The 16,107-nt window shown below is 45.1% G+C and overlaps 1 protein-coding gene across 1 annotated transcript in view; it reads left to right on the top strand.

Moving 5' to 3' along the window:
* FBH1 (F-box DNA helicase 1) overlaps positions 1-16,107 on the top strand; it is a 1,469,681-nt gene that overhangs the window by 1,389,392 nt on the left and 64,182 nt on the right. The window lies entirely within an intron of this gene.

Here is a 16,107-nt window from a genome sequence, read left to right on the forward strand (position 1 = left end):
TGCTCAATTCGATGGGTGCTGGTCTATGCATTTGAGGTCTTTGTAACTCAAGTTGTATTGTCAACAGTTTTTCCATGAATGCAAAAAAACAATTGATGTTGTTTTAAGCCCACGAAATGTATTAGAAACATAAAGTTTATAATTTGAAATATTTTTGAATACATATTAAGGCTGACGCATGTTTTGTGCAATCCTTTGCATTTCATCAATATCATTTAATTCTACTTGATGTCCTTTTTCTGGCTGTCCTTCTCTCACTGAGGCATCACTGAAGGTGTTGCTCCAACAAACTAACTCTTCTGCTCCCCCGCTTTAATGACATGTTTCTCTTTTATCTTGAGTCTATCCTCCTATTCTGCTTATACCTAAACATAAAACACACCCTGCATCTGTCTCTCCTCTCTAACTATTGTCCAGTGTCTCTTATATCTTTCCTTTCTAAAGTTGTTGAACAGGTTGCCACTCTCAACTCTTTTTACCACAATGTATTCAGGTTTCGACTTGACTGAAACTGCTCTTATTCACATCACTAATTTTCTTACATCTTCATGTCACTCCTCGCAATCTTTTCTCCTTTCCTATCCCAAAAATCAAAAGGAGGTAGTGAGAACCTGGGAAGACCTAAGGAGAGAAGAAAGGCACCCCAGTAGTGGGACAGGAAGGAGGAAAGGAGGAAGGAAGACCTCACAGAGAAGGGCCTTGTAGTTGATAAGGAAGAAGACCAGAACAGAAAGTGTAGATAGAGAGTGGAGGCCCAGAAGGTACACCTTGCATCTGGCGAAACAGTGTGGGAGGAGTGAGGTAAGAGCATATGGCAGAGTGTCAGAGAGGTGCAGTGAGTCCAGAGTAAGGAAGGGGAAGTAGTGAGAGAGGAAGAATTCTCAAGAACAAGACTGATACATAGGCACACAGTCTGCCAGAGGTGGGTTGGGAAGTAGTCAATGAACCCTTGAGTTAGAGACAGAAGACCCTCCCACCGAGAACCCAGGTAACCTGCCAAAGACTGGAAAGAAACAGGCCAGGCTGCACATGGTGATCCTTGCCGTCCTATCAGTGGTCACCTACATCAGCTTTTGGCCCCTGGACTAACCTCATCTGCAGTTATTAAAGGAGACAACTATGATGAACAGTGGAAAATACGCCTCAGAATGTGAATGACTATTATTCCCTGGGAATTGCCAGGCAGGTCTAACTGGAATTTGAGGCTATCGATTCCAAAAGCTCACGTATAATTTCAACGCAAGGCAAAACCGTTCTGCTATTTGTTTGGTCTATTTGTAATTCGAGGAGAAGCCATCCAACTGTTTGTTTGCCCTGTTTGCAATCCAAGTACATCATGTTATTTGCATAAATTGAAGCCCTTTTGTTTGCGACTTAAAACTAAAAACACCAAACAATATATATAATTATCAGTCAATGCCCGTCTGGCATATTACTTTTGTAATACGAAGAGTGACTGTTGGCCTGAGAATGACATCTGTCAGAAGCCCTGCTGCTCCTGCCTATTGTGAATTGCCCTTGCCCTTGTGCGACTTTGCTACGTTCAAGCAGTATGATTATGGACCATACAGCATTTTTATAATTATATAGTTCACTTATATGGAAAGAAGGCAGTGTAAGTTGGTCCACATCGTTGTGTGGGCGGGCCGCCGTTGCGGCCTTGGCGCGAGACGTCCAGGACGTGACGTCAGGGGAAGGGGAGGGACGAGGAGAACGTTACGGCAGTTGCCGCCTGTAAGTTAATGAAGGAGGTTGTGTTCTGACCCAGTCTCCCGCGTATCATTGGCAGAGAAGCCGGCGCGCCCGTGAGTCCCCAGGCGGGGTCCTAACAATGGCGACGAGCGGTCAAGTGACCCACCAGTGCCGTGTCGAGGTCTGCAGCCGAGCAGTCTAGCGCATCAGCACGCCTCAGACAAGTTCACAGCTGGCAAGGCACGCACCGCCTCAGGTTCACGAGGCACCGCGGAGCGGCACATAACAGCACACAGCTTTTGGGAAGGGTCCAGGAGACTCGCACCCGCTCCCCAGTGCGGAGACAAGCGCCCACTTCCCAGTTCCCCGCGCGTCTGAGCACTGCAGGAAGGCACGAGCAGCTGGGGGAGCTGCAGGCCACGAAGACCGTGCACGGACCCAGGGAGAATCAAAGGCATCACGCGGGTAAGCACCACCCACGCCCAACGCTTATCACGTGCTCCGGCCAGCATAAGGAGCCTGCCGCTCATAAGGCACGTGCAGCTCACCCCACATGCGGCCCAACAAGTGGAGGACCGGCACGGACAGAGCAGGAGGCCGAAGCCCTGGCCCATCAAAGGCAGGGAGGAGAGAATACAAAGAATTAAACACATAACTCGCTCCCTCAGAACAAGGGAAATGTACCGAAGCACGCCACGAGAGGCAGCAACCTCCCACCACCCGAAAACAGGGTCTCAGGACACCGGCCATAATGTCAGACTCAGCAAGCACCACAGCCTCATCATCAGGAGGGGCGGGCGCAGCAGCAGCATCGTCAGGAGGAGCTGATACCACACAAGGAAACAACCAGCCCACACAAAAAGAAAGGGGCGCGTCACAAGTCATGTACATGCCAAATCCCTTTGAAATACGGGACACCTCAAACCTAGGACCCAGCTGGACCATATGGCTCAGGGATTTAAAATTCTATGCTGGTGCCGTAGGTTTAACGGACGATACAGGACTAAAAAATACACAATTCATGGCAGTGGGACCGGCAGTGAGAGACATTGCGGGCGAAGTGCTTAATGTAGACACTGTCACATATGGAGAACTTCATGCCAAATTGTCAGACTATTTTGCACCACACACGAATGTTGATTATGAACGCCACATATTTCCCACCACCAGACAAGGAAAGCGAGAGTCCATAGAAAATTTCGTGATGCGCCTTCGCGTTAAATTGAAACACTGCGAATTCCGCAAATACTCCAATGAAGAAGCGCTCAGATCGCAAGTGATCACAGGATGCCTCTCACAACCATTTTGCAAACAACTCCTACAAAAGCAGAGGTCCCTGGAATTAATCCTAGCACTGGCCCGCATGGAAGCCGCATTTGACTCACAACTGGACAACCTAGGCAAAGTGTTCTTACAACAACATGTCAAAAACACTGAAACAGTCAACAAACTGTACTCGAACCCTACTCAAGGAGGAAAACGCCCTGAGGCCACATGCTACAAATGCGGGTACGAATACCTCCATGCGGGGGAATGCCCGGGCATAGGTCAGCAATGCGCCGCATGTGGGGGCATGGATCACTACAGGGCCATGTGCAAGAATGCACCGGTACACACACCAGGCAAACCCCGAACGCAGGACAGGTGCAGATACATCTGCCAGAGCTCACCCAGGTCCAGAGAGGAGAGCGACCGAAAACCCACGAGAAGAGAAGACAGCGATCGGAAAAGCCGCTACACTCGGGAGGACAGACGCTCATCGGAGGACACGAGACGCTCACACAGAAGGCGTTTCGTAAGATACATCGAGACACGGTCCACCACCAGCAGCGACACCCCATCGTCAGAGGAAGATCAAAGGAAGAAGGGCTACGTGTGGGCCATAAACGACAACACCGCAGCTACTCAACACGGCCCCATACTGACGGTACATGTGAATGACACCCCACTAAAATTTCTAATAGATACCGGAGCGACGGTCAATATCATCAGCGAACAAGCGTATGCATCGCTTGCACGGCCTCCAAAAATTAATAAAGCCGCGGTGGACAATTAACCCGTATGGCTCCACGACACCTTTGCCATGCAAAGGTACGATCACGGCTTGGTGCACTCATAAGGAACACACAGCAAGGATCCCTCTGCACATCCTGAAAACCAAAGCTAACAGCGGGTGCATTCTAAGTTTCAGAACAGCAGTAGACATGGGACTGTTACACATCTTATACCAGCTGATGGCTCATAAATATTTCGCCAAATGAGAAGCGATTGAACAAACTTTCCAGAAATTATTCACCGGCCTCAGGAAACTAACGAACAGGAAGGTACGCCTTCACATAAATCCACTCGTCAAACCCGTGGCCCAACATTACCGAGGAATTCCGTTCAATATTCAAAGGTAGGTGGAAGAGGAAACCGACAAACTAATCAAAATGAACGTAATTGAACCCGTATCGGGACCCACACCCTATGTGTCACCCATCGTCCCTGTCCCCAAGAAGTCACCGGATGGATCCATAGGCCTGTGTGTCGACATGCGCAGAGCCAACATCGCCATTGAGAGAGAGAGGCGCCCAGGATCACGGATATGATCCATCTCCTCCACGGAGCAAGAATTTTCTCAAAGCTAGATTTGACGAAAGGTTACGACCAAATTGAAATCGCACCAGAATCTCGAAATATCCCCATTTTTGTAACCCACCCTGGCCTTTTTCAATACAAAAGACTCCGTTTTGGCATCTCCTCTGCTGCCGAAATTTTTCAAGAGGAGATTCATAGAGTGATTCGACATGTCCCAAACTGTTTGAACTATTCAGACGATATTCTAGTATACGGCAAAACACAAGAGCAACATGACATGGCACTACACAGAGTGTGTCAGGCATTGGAGGAAGCAGGTCTAACGCTAAACAAAGCAAAATGTGAGTTTTCGAAGGGATCACTAAGATTCTTTGGCCACATTTTCTCAGACAAAGGAATGAGGCCAGATCTAGAAAAAGTCAAGGCACTCAATTCAGCCACCCCCCCCCCGTAAACACGACGGACCTGCGCTCATTTCTGGGCTTGGCCAGTTACTGCTCCAGATACCTGAAGGACTACGCCACTGTGAGCAACCCATTACGCCTGCTCACGTGCAAGGACACACCATTCATATGGTCAAAGGAGTTCCAAGAGGCATTCGAAGCAATCCGAAGTGCCATATCGCAGGCGGAAGACATGGCATACTTCGATGCCAGCCGAGACACTGAAGTAATTGTGGACGCGAGCCCCATAGGACTTGCCGCCATACTTACCCAAAAGGACCCAGAAGAGCCACGCAACATCCACATAGTGGCGTATGCCAGCAGAAGCCTGACAGCCATGGAACAGGCGTACTTGCAAGCGGAAAAAGAAAGCATGGCAGTAGTATGGGCCTGCAAGTATTTCATCTGTTTCTGTTCGGTAAGGAATTCACAATGGGCACCGATCACCAGACACTGCTCACCATCTACGGTAACCCCAAAGCCAGGATGCCGCCAAGAATAGCCAGATGGGGCCTGCGGTTACAAGACTGTAAATTCACAGTAAAGCACCGACCCGGGAAAGAGGAAAACCCTGCGGACTACCTTTGCCGTCATCCTACGGCCTCAACCGCGTCTCAACCATCCATCGCAGACGCATACATAAACTATGTCATACACCACCTACAACCGCTGCCAGTCGTATGGGCAGAACTATCAGTGCTGTCGGAATTAGACCCAGCACTCCGAATCGCAAGGCACTGCCTGCAGACAAACAAGAAGACCCTCATGAGACAGTAAGCAAGAGCAGAAACGGACATGACACAGGAAGACGTCAAGCGGCTCGACCAAGTCCGAGAGGAATTAAAGGTGGTAGAGGACAATATACTGCTAAAAGGCTGCAAAGTGGTCGTTCCAAGAACTCTCTGGGAAAGGACAGTACACCTGGCCCACGAAGGACACCGAGGGGTGGCTGCCACGAAGAGCCTTCTCCGACAAAAGGTGTGGTTCCCGCAGCTTGACCGCCTGGTAGAAACCATTGTGGGGGGCTGCCACATCTGTGCACAGGTAGTGCCACACCCAAATCCTTTACAGACGTCACCACTACAGAACCAAGTGTGGGAGGAGCTCGTAGTAGACTTATTTGGACCGCTAAGCGATGGCACACATGTGGTTGTGCTCATGGATGAACACTCACGATACCCGGACGCGCAGATCGTGGAAAGCAGCGCAACATCAAGCGTCATCCCAGCACTCGACCGAATGCTATCAGCATACGGAATTCCTAAGGTCATAAAGTCAGACAACGGTCCCACCTTCATAAGCCACGACTTCCAGAAGTTTGCAAATTATATGGGGTTTCAACATCGATGAATAACCCCTCGCTGGCCACAAGCAAATGGCCTGGTAAAAAGATTCATGGCCAGTGTCAAGAGGACCTTACAAATTGCCCACATTCAAAACAAACTATTTGAGCAGGCCCTCAACCAACTGCTCAGGGAATACAGACACACACCCCATAGCACGACGGGAATATGCCCCGCGGACCTGCTACTCCGGAGGCCGATCATCACGAGGTTACCAGAGGATCCGAGACCAAAAGAACCGACAAATCTGGAACAAGCGGCAAGAGTCAACGATGAAACGAGCAAGGCAAAAACGAAGGAAATCACTGACAAGAAGAGATGTGCCCGTGAGAATCTAATGCAACCAGGTGACGAAGTATGGCTCAGACAACCAAAGAATCGAAAGGAGGAAGCCACCTTCGCACCCACCCCTCTCATCGTAACACACAAGAAAGGTACCATGGTTACGGCACAGAGGAGTGGCACAGAATCCATGAAGAACCCTACCACGGACATGGGGAAGAGTCGGGAAGTGAAGCAAATACCTCGACGCCTGCGATGGAGAGGATGACCCCGGGCAAATCGAGGCGTCCACAGAGGAGCCACATGAAACCACTTCGCCTCATAGAGGAAATGGGGTAAGAAGAAAGACAATGGCCTTGCATGTTAAAAAGGGGGGAGATGTTAGTTGGTCCACATCGTTGTGTGGGCGGGCTGCCGTTGCGGCCTTGGCGCGAGACGTCTAGGACGTGACGTCAGGGGAAGGGGAGGGACGAGGGGAACGTTACGGCAGTTGCCGCCTGTAAGTTAATAAGGGAGGTTGTGTTCTGACTCCCACGTATCATTGGCAGAGAAGCCGGCGCACCCGTGAGTCCCCAGGCGGGGGACCTAACAGGCAGAATCAATACTATATTACCTGCTTTTTTGCAGCCCTCTGTTTTGGCCCCGCCCACCAACATCTGCAATCCTTGAAAACCTTGGGTGCGTGCGCCATGAGGAGTGCCGCGGAGTGCCTGTTGGCCTGTTTGCCTGCTTTGCAGGCGGCAGGCGTCGACCGCAGCATTCCTCTCAAATCCTTTCTTGACCATTTGGATATTACTCTGTTGCCTGTATAAGTAAGCATCCAGTTTAATTTTCTTAACGTGTCTTTCCCATAGAATTGTACTCTTCTTCTACTTTGTTGTTTTGCTTTAACAAATCATGTCTGGTCCACGTACTAGGAACGTGAAGCTACAGGTGGCGTGGATGTATTATGTCATCTTATCCGCGCCCCTTGTCTACACTCCTGTTAAAAATACCATGCGTCTGGCTCGAAGTATGCCCTTACCGCTCTCTCCCCCTCGGATTAGTGACTCATTGATGTTAGAGCATGGTGGGGGGAGTGACTCACCTATTCTGATTGAGTCAGCTAATAAACCACCTGAGGCTGATAATGAGGAAAGGAAACACAGGAGGACCCGATCAATCGTTCTTGGACACCCCCCCCCGCTTTCCAGAAGGGAGAGATATCCTTGCTGGTACTCTCCCAATATCCATTGGGACACGGCGAGAGTGCAGAGGATTGTCCTCGGCACAACACCTTCAAGATCAGGCTAGCAAATCTAGTATTGTTGAGCAAAGGGAGTTGTTATTGTCGATACTGTCGGAATTAGCACACATCTCTAGCCTGCATGACATTATTGCCTTCTTAGGTAAACTGCCGCTTACTGTGGGAGTGACTGATAAATGTTGCACTGCGGGTGATTTATTATCTAGTGATGTGGGGAGCGGACAGGCCTTCTCTAATGTAGATATGCTCCGTCCCATGCCAGCACCCAGCCTTACTTTAAAAATCCAAGCTCAGGCTGCTTTGAAAAAGAAAAGAAAAAAGACATAAGAAAATTATTCAATCCCAGAACCAGCCCCCTGCAATGCAGAAAGGAGGGAAACCGAGATCACGGAAAGACTGGAGAACCTGTATTTCTGATGAATTAAGGGAAGGGTCAGACTGGATGGATGATGGGGAGGGGGTCGTGGCTGAAAATACATTAACAGAAGAAATGAGTCATAAAGGGCTGTTAAACAAAAAAGCGCTCAGAACAACAAAACAAAAACGACTAATACCATCAGTATTCCGCTCACAGGGCAAGTGACGGATAAACGTAAGAAACAGACTCTTTTAGTGACTAAGGGGACTCAAGTTACAGAGAAGGAAATGTACAGCTTATTTGTTAAGAAACCCAGGAATTTATCTGTGCCTTTTACATCTGACATTGTGGTCAGGGCAAAGATTGTAGAGAACAATATGCAAATCGGCCCAAATACGTTTGCAGAAGTTTTTAAAAAAACAAATAGAGGCAGCTAATCCCCTAAAGAGACTCCGATTCAGAAGGAATCTGTCATTGTAATCTTGTCGGTTCTGCCTAAGGAAATGCGGGGAATGGCTGTGAGTGAAAATTTGGTAAAGTCACATATTAACATAAACCTTGGACCTATTAATGAATTAGTGTCGCTGATTAAATCCACCATCCTTGATATGTTACCTACCAATGCGAAGTTCCTTACCCCTTCCTTATTTGCCCCACTTCTGTTATAGATCTTAAAGGTACGGGGGGTGCTGAGAGGGTTGAGGGAGCAACTTATTTAATGAAAGAAGTACCTATAGATACAGACGTAATGGAGGAGCAAGGGGAGAAACCAGGGTTTGCTAAGTATGATGAAAACAGTGGGGAGATGGATATTAATATGAAAGAAATGCCCACACAGTCTGAATTAGAAGGAATGGGGCAAGCTTCCCAATACTATTCTTCAGAGTGATCTTAGGTTTGTGCAGTGGCACAAACCCTGTTTCCCAGACTACCCAAGTATTCTGCTTTGTCATCTGTTTGAGTATGGGGGACCCCCGCACTGAATTGCACACATGTTTTGTCCCTGTTCAATGAGATACCATTTGTTCGTTTGATCTCATTTGCGGATCTAAAGTTAGTGGATTTTATCCACCCAATCCGATATGACCATGTTAGATTAGTTCTACACTCTAGACAGATCAATGATGCTATCCTGTTGGAGGTGGAGCAATTTAATCACATGGGTTATGATTTTTTGATTTTTAGTCCAGCCTTAGATCGGCTCAAGTATCCGAAGAATGACCAGGCTGTATTTAGAATGAATGAGGGTGGTGTAACTGCCTTAAAGAATGATAGGCCGGCTCCAAGGGTTGATGATGAACAAGGATGAGATGGTTGGCACCATCTATAAGGGAGTTCATATCCCAGCTAAAATCGACCTTTAACCGAAATAATCAGACCAATGATTTTGTACTAGCGTCTTGGAACTCTAGAGGTCTCTCTCATCCCTCCACTTCAGGCGTACTCTGTGAAAAGTTAAAACACTGTATGGTGGTTTGTATCCAAGAATCCTGGATGACCACTAGATTTCACATAGATAATTTTGATTGTATGCATCAACTTGCCATAAGGGTTAATAGGGGCAGCCGTATGGCGGACTCCACATTGCGATAAAAAATGGGCAGGGAATAAAGATCCTGGAATTCCTAGATATTGTAATGGGGGTTATGACAGTAGTCTCAGAATTGAAGATGGCTAGTCTGTAGTCTGGTCTCACACATCCTTCTTGCAAATATATATTGGAGTCCACTATACAATCTATCAAGTACAATCAGAAGAATAAATGAATGCTTCACAGTAATGATGATGAATTACAGTGGCCTACGGATTGTAATTGCTGGTGACTTAAATGTGGAGATATCTCATGGTTCAGGTTGGACCAAAAATTTGGGATTGGTTACCATGGCGAATACTGCTAGTAATCGGCAAATTGAAGGAGCTCCTATAGGAATGCCAAGGAAATTACTTCAGGGATCTATATGGCAAGATTTCTTTGTAAATGTGGGTCTTCAGCATGCTAACTCAATTCTGAATCAGGCTCTCGATCCCTACACTTGGTCTGATGGTATCAGATTTTCCACGATTGATAACATATTTTTATCCCAAAAATTATTTTCAGCATGTCATAAATTTAACATCACATACTCTAATTTGAGTGAGCATAAAATGCTGGAGGTGGTGTTAAAGGTGGATTGTAGGAAGATCACTAGAGGTAGGTTCTATCCTAGGATGGAAGTTAATTCCTCCAGGAATCGAATTAAGTGGCACGATGGAAATGTCGATCGGTTAAACACGATCTTTCTATCAGAACATCATAAAAATTCCTGGCCATCTAGGGGTCAGCTCTTCTCGATTGACACCTTTTTGGCTTACCTGAACATGCTGATTACCAATTCTATTACAGTAAGAGGTGGTCGATCACGTCAGGTAATCCGCTCCAATATGTACGACCCTTTGGCAAGACAGCAGAAAAACGTATGCAGGAGAGAAATTCGTAGGATCCTGAACACATCCCTAGAATGAGAAGTAAAAACCGTAAGAGTTTGCAGACTCAAGCAGAGACTGAAAAATTGGCTGAAGTAGCACAAGTCGCAAATGTTGCAAGCAGACAATGAGACTATGCTGTGTGCCCTGAAAGATGGCTCAGCACAGCAATTCTGGCGTCTGATCAATCAACTCAAGTCTTCCCAATTGTCTTCCCAATCAAACTGTATTTTGGAGGGTACCTGGTTTGGGCACTTCGGACGGTTATACGTAGAAAAATATCCTATTCCTGAACAACTCATGGGACTGAAACATTTTGATCTTAGATATTGAAACCCAAATAAAAGTGTAGCTCGTCTAGGGCATGTGGCCCCTAAACATCTGTCTATGGGAATTCTGCATGGTATTTTAACTATATTGATCAACTTGCATGAAGGCTCTGTTGTCCAAGTGGGACTTAATATGGAAGGAAAACTATCATGCCCGATAAAAACTATTAATGGTATGTGGCAAGGATGTATATTCGCTCCAACACTCTTCAATCTGTACGTGTCGGACGCTGGACAGTGCCTAGATGTTGCATCATTAATCTCTCACAAAATAGAGGGGCAAAAGATAAACTGGTTTGCGTACGCCGACGATTTCTTAATAGACAGTACGCCTATAAGCCTTCAGCGCTAAATTAATGCTTACGTTATAAGAAACGGTTTAGTGATAAATGAGAAGAAATCAGTCCTCATGTGCCTTACTAACCGTAGATGGCATCCTTCATTTACATGATTTTTTAAAAAGCATATTATGGCAAGAATGAGATAACTGCGATACCTTGGTTTTCCAGCATTCAACACCCCGGCAAAATATCTGTATTGGAAATGTATTATGGAGCGAATAGGATATCTGATTTCACAAATGAGAAAGGTGTCATGATCTCTGCTTCCAAAAGGTCAGGACTTACCCAACTCTCTTGGAAGCAGACCCATAACCCAGGTTCTGAGTGCCAAACAGTCCCAATTGGGACCTTTTGGACCCTGTCCTGGCGCCAGTGGCACCAGGCTCATAAATATGCCCAGTCCCAGCGCTGGAGGCGCCGGGCTCATAATGCTTGGGTGGACTTACCTGCAGCAGACCATGCTGCTTACTTACCTGCCAGTTGAGCCTCTAATCCTCTTCTGTTTGGGACTACTTTTCCTGTTGGGTGGGGCAGGAGTCACTCCCTAGGTTCAGAACACTGGAACTCTTCTGGAAAGCAGGAACTCTTTTACCTAGGCAAGGCTGTGGAAGGAGACACCTAAGCACTACAGGAGGCTATTTAAACCACACCCGATGGATGAATCTTGCTTTGCGTTATTCTGCATCCTCTGCAGCAGAACGCTCATCGTGTCTTCTGCATCTGATCCTGGGCCTAAGGGAAAAAGGCTTACCATCCTGAATCCAGTCTTCAGCAACACCTATAAAGACAAGAAAGAACAGGTTAGCATTACGGTCTTCAGTGACAGCGCTTCTCACCTGGTCCATCGGCTGTCACCAGCCCCTCGCGCTGCATTCCGGCATCTGAAAGACAAAGGCTTACCTACTCTTCGCGTGCTCCGGAGGTCTTCGCACTGCATTCTGGCATCTGAAAGACAAAAGCTTACCAACGCTTCGCACGCTCCGGAGGCCTTCGACGCTGCATCCCGCATCTGAAAGACAAAAGAAGGTGCGTTTAAAGACATTGGGTAACTTTATTACTCACGTGCCATTACTCCTTCCCACGCCGAACCCAGTGGGTATTCCGGCACCCTCTAGCAGCTCCGAACTTGTACCTGAAAGATAAAAGGACAGTTAGTGCGCATCGTGATGCAGGCCACAAGCGCTTACTTACGTGCTTCCAGGCGCTTCTATTTCTCACACGGGTTCCATCCTCAACTCACTTCAGCCCTTCATCCGCCATCGCCGGAACCCTGCAAAACAAGAGACATCATTACAAAAGACTTTTAAAGACATTTGAAATACTCGGAACTTACCGTTCGTGCAGTAAACGACGGACAGCAGTCCTCTGAGGTCAAGAGGCCTGCACCCTTATCCAGTGAAGAAACTGGTTACGGCACCCTGCCCCGAGGCAGATGGAGAGCTCGGCGTTCACTTACCTAAGACATCTTACTCTTCGAGTCAGACATACAGTGCACAGACGTCCAGCCCAAAGAGCCAACCGTGTGTTACACATCACCTTTGAAGATACGGTATTCGCCCAGTCAAGACCGGCGCCTCTGCGGGAATCAGGTGAGCGTTACAAAAGGTTGCCCAAAAATATTGCAAATATTCTTTAACACCTCTGCTTCGCTTTGATAAGCAAAAAGTTATTCCGGGGGGTGTGGCAGAGCGGCAAGAAGATGGCCATGTAGTTGAGGAGCTCCGGAGCGAAGGAGTTATAATTGTCTAAAACGCACTATGGCTTGACTTTAATTAGCCTTCATTTGAGTGCCGACCCTAACTATTGATCTGTTATCATCATTGCATGCGGCAGAAAATTAACTTTCAGAGTGATGTTGATGTTTTATGACCGCTGCAGTGTCTGCCCAATCCATACTATCACACGGAATTAAGGTACTTTCTCACTACTTTGCAATATTGAACTTTCTTCAAATTTACCTACCTTGACGAACTGGCAAATTTCTTCTACGGTGGTCCGTCTCCTCTTGATTTTGGATCCGGTTACATCAGGAAGTGCATATGCACAGACAGAACGTGAGGAAGGCCTTTAGCAAGGGCAACGCATAAGAAACAAACTGACGGGTCTAGTCAGTTGCTCGGTGTGACGATCTGCGGACATTCTTCTTAAAGAGGGCTATGCTTCTATTTAGTCACAAAGATACTTAATGGCATACTATGCATTCAGACTTCTTCAGATAGCGATGGTTACTGCTGTAATTAAAAGAATAAAGCAGTTACATTTGTTTTAGATTGAAATAACTGGCTGAAGTATTTTATTGCACATAAACGTGTGATACTGGTATGTCCCTTCTTTTGAAGCTTTTCACTCTATACAAGGAATATTATTATAATACTGGTTTTGCATTTTTTTGTAATACGTGCCTGTTTCTTGTGGATTACTGCCAACCAGATCAACTAATCCATATAAGCTGCTAGGAATTTTCAAGTACTTAGACCTGATATAATTTAATTTTTGACATCTTTACACATATGGTATCATTTCTTTACTGGAGAGATTTCGAAGACATGACATTTTCTTTACATACTTTAAAGCAAGCTACTCACTTTGAATTTGTGCACTGTACCTCCAGCATATACACATTTTTGACGTAAAGTTGACTAACTTTGATGCTGTCTACAAGTTTTCCTTCTTTTACAAATAAGCAGTGCCCACCGTAGATACTTTAACCTGCATAATTACTTCAATTTAAGGGTACCTCAGCATTTTCTCATTTCATTGGGACCTTGTACCTCTGGTTCACTTTCCTCACTTTAACAATATCTTTGTGCCTGCTAACTATTCAATCTTCATATTCTGAAATCAATAATTGAGTACCCACTTATTTATTTCCATATTATGTCTTTGGCGGAAGTTACACCTTTTAACGCATGTATGGAATTTATTTGGAGGAGCTAGGTAACATTCGCTCCTCTCTCCACTCTTGACTCACGCTCATCTTCCATCCAGGATGAACTAAAAGACATTAAACTATTTTCTGGTAGGCTAGATGAAGCAGAGGAAAGTATAAGTACTGTGGAAGATAGAGTTGAAAGTCTGGAAAGCATGCAAACCAAAATTCTACAATTGCAAAACGAAGTCACAGAGTTGGAGGATAGAAATCGTAGAGACGATTTACGCTTTTATGGGATTCCTGAAAAAGCTGAAGGAGATAATCCTATTAATTTTCTAATAAACTGGATCCCTTCGACCCTTGGGGTCACTTTTTCTCCACCATTGGAACTACAACGGGCTCATAGTGTAAGACCTCGCTTTACTAGATCTGACTCTTCTCCAAGACCCTTCATAGTATGTTTTGTTCGACATCAACGAGCACAGCAAATTCTTCAAGTAACCAAGAAAAGTTCCCCAATTCTCTTCCAAAATAAGAGAATTTACATCTCTTCAGACTAAGAGTTAAAATCCACTCCGATGGATACCACATCTCCAAAACCCATGGTTATGCCTTCTTCAACTAATCTACAACCTCCTATATCATCCTTCAGAATGCCCAAAAACCAGCATATCAAGTACACTCCCAAACGTAGCAGATCTACCTCGCCATTACCCTTGGAGATTCCTACCACTTCCAGCCATCTCAGAGACAAATCTAGATCTCCCATTGAATCACCAGATCCTTCTCTCACTCCACAGAAAAATTGATTGCTTAGTCAATTCATGGCGTATACTTAGGATATATGTGCTTTATCATATTTATCATCTCATTTTATATGATCCCTCTTCTAGAATATTTTATGTCCTTAGTGTGTTTAAATCTTCTATTTCAGATTGCTATTTTCTCCTTTGCTCTCACCTCTCTTAACTATGCTTATTCCATCTTCACTCTCGACATCCCCTCTGCGAATGGTATGTATTCTTTCTTTAACTTATCTAATTCTCATTCTTTTGTTATTACCATTTCACCTATTTCTACCCTCATCAATCACCTATGCCTCCTTCGTTTTCATTTTCTTATTTTGTTGTCTCCCCTACCTCATGTTTTTACCTTTATGTTCCAAGTTCACTACTGATCATAATGATTGTTATTCCATTGATTTTTATGACCTATTTAAAAACGTATTTAAGGATTTTTATACGTTGATGTATTTTAAAGCTATATGCTACTTTCGCGTACACTTTTTTAATGCATTGCAATGTCTATTAAAATTACTACATTGAATGTTAAAGGCCTAGGCCATCCTATTAAGCGTAACAAGATCATTTCTTTAATAGCTAAGCAAAAATCTGATATTATATGTTTACAAGAAACCCATTTGTGTTCTGATGCAGAGAATGTTAAGATTAAAGTCCTGTGGTCCAGTCACACACTTTTTGCTAATGGTGTGGATAAAAAAGCCAGAGTATCTATATTACTTGATAAACGAATACATTTCTCCTTAGTCACTAAAGAAAAAGATACGGAAGGCAGACAGATTATTGTAGAGAGTGTCATTAATAATCTTCCTACAACCATTGTCAATGTATACGGTCCCAATACACATAATCCATCTTTGTGGTCCTTTCTGCTTACTAAACTTGGACAGAAGACATATGACATTTTAATTTTCTGTGAAGATATGAATCAAATAGTAGATTTTGCCCTTGATCGGAAATCATAGTCTAACTTTATTCCAAATCCAGAACTAGCATCTTAAATTTAATACAAAATCTATACTTACTTGATTCGTGGCGTTTTTGTCAACCTCAAACAACTGAATTTACATTTTACTCTCCTCCTCACCAATCCTTCTCTAGGCTTGACTATATTTGTTAATTCATCATTAGTTCTCTCAATCCTAAACTCCGAAATCGACCCTGTAACTATTTCCGATCATGCCCCAGTATCTACAGTGCTGGAATGATCTTCGCCTAATAAATTGTCACCGAGATGGAGTATCAATTCTTTTCTTTTGAAAGATCAATCCTTTATTGATAAAACCAATGCCTTCATTAAAGATTTTTTTTTTTATATCTTCCCCAACATACTTCGATTCATAACAACTGGGATGCAT

The sequence above is a fragment of the Ambystoma mexicanum genome, chromosome 12 (genome assembly GCF_040938575.1).
Source record: "Ambystoma mexicanum isolate Mex_15411 chromosome 12, UKY_AmexF1_1, whole genome shotgun sequence".
Classification (NCBI taxonomy): domain Eukaryota; kingdom Metazoa; phylum Chordata; class Amphibia; order Caudata; family Ambystomatidae; genus Ambystoma; species Ambystoma mexicanum.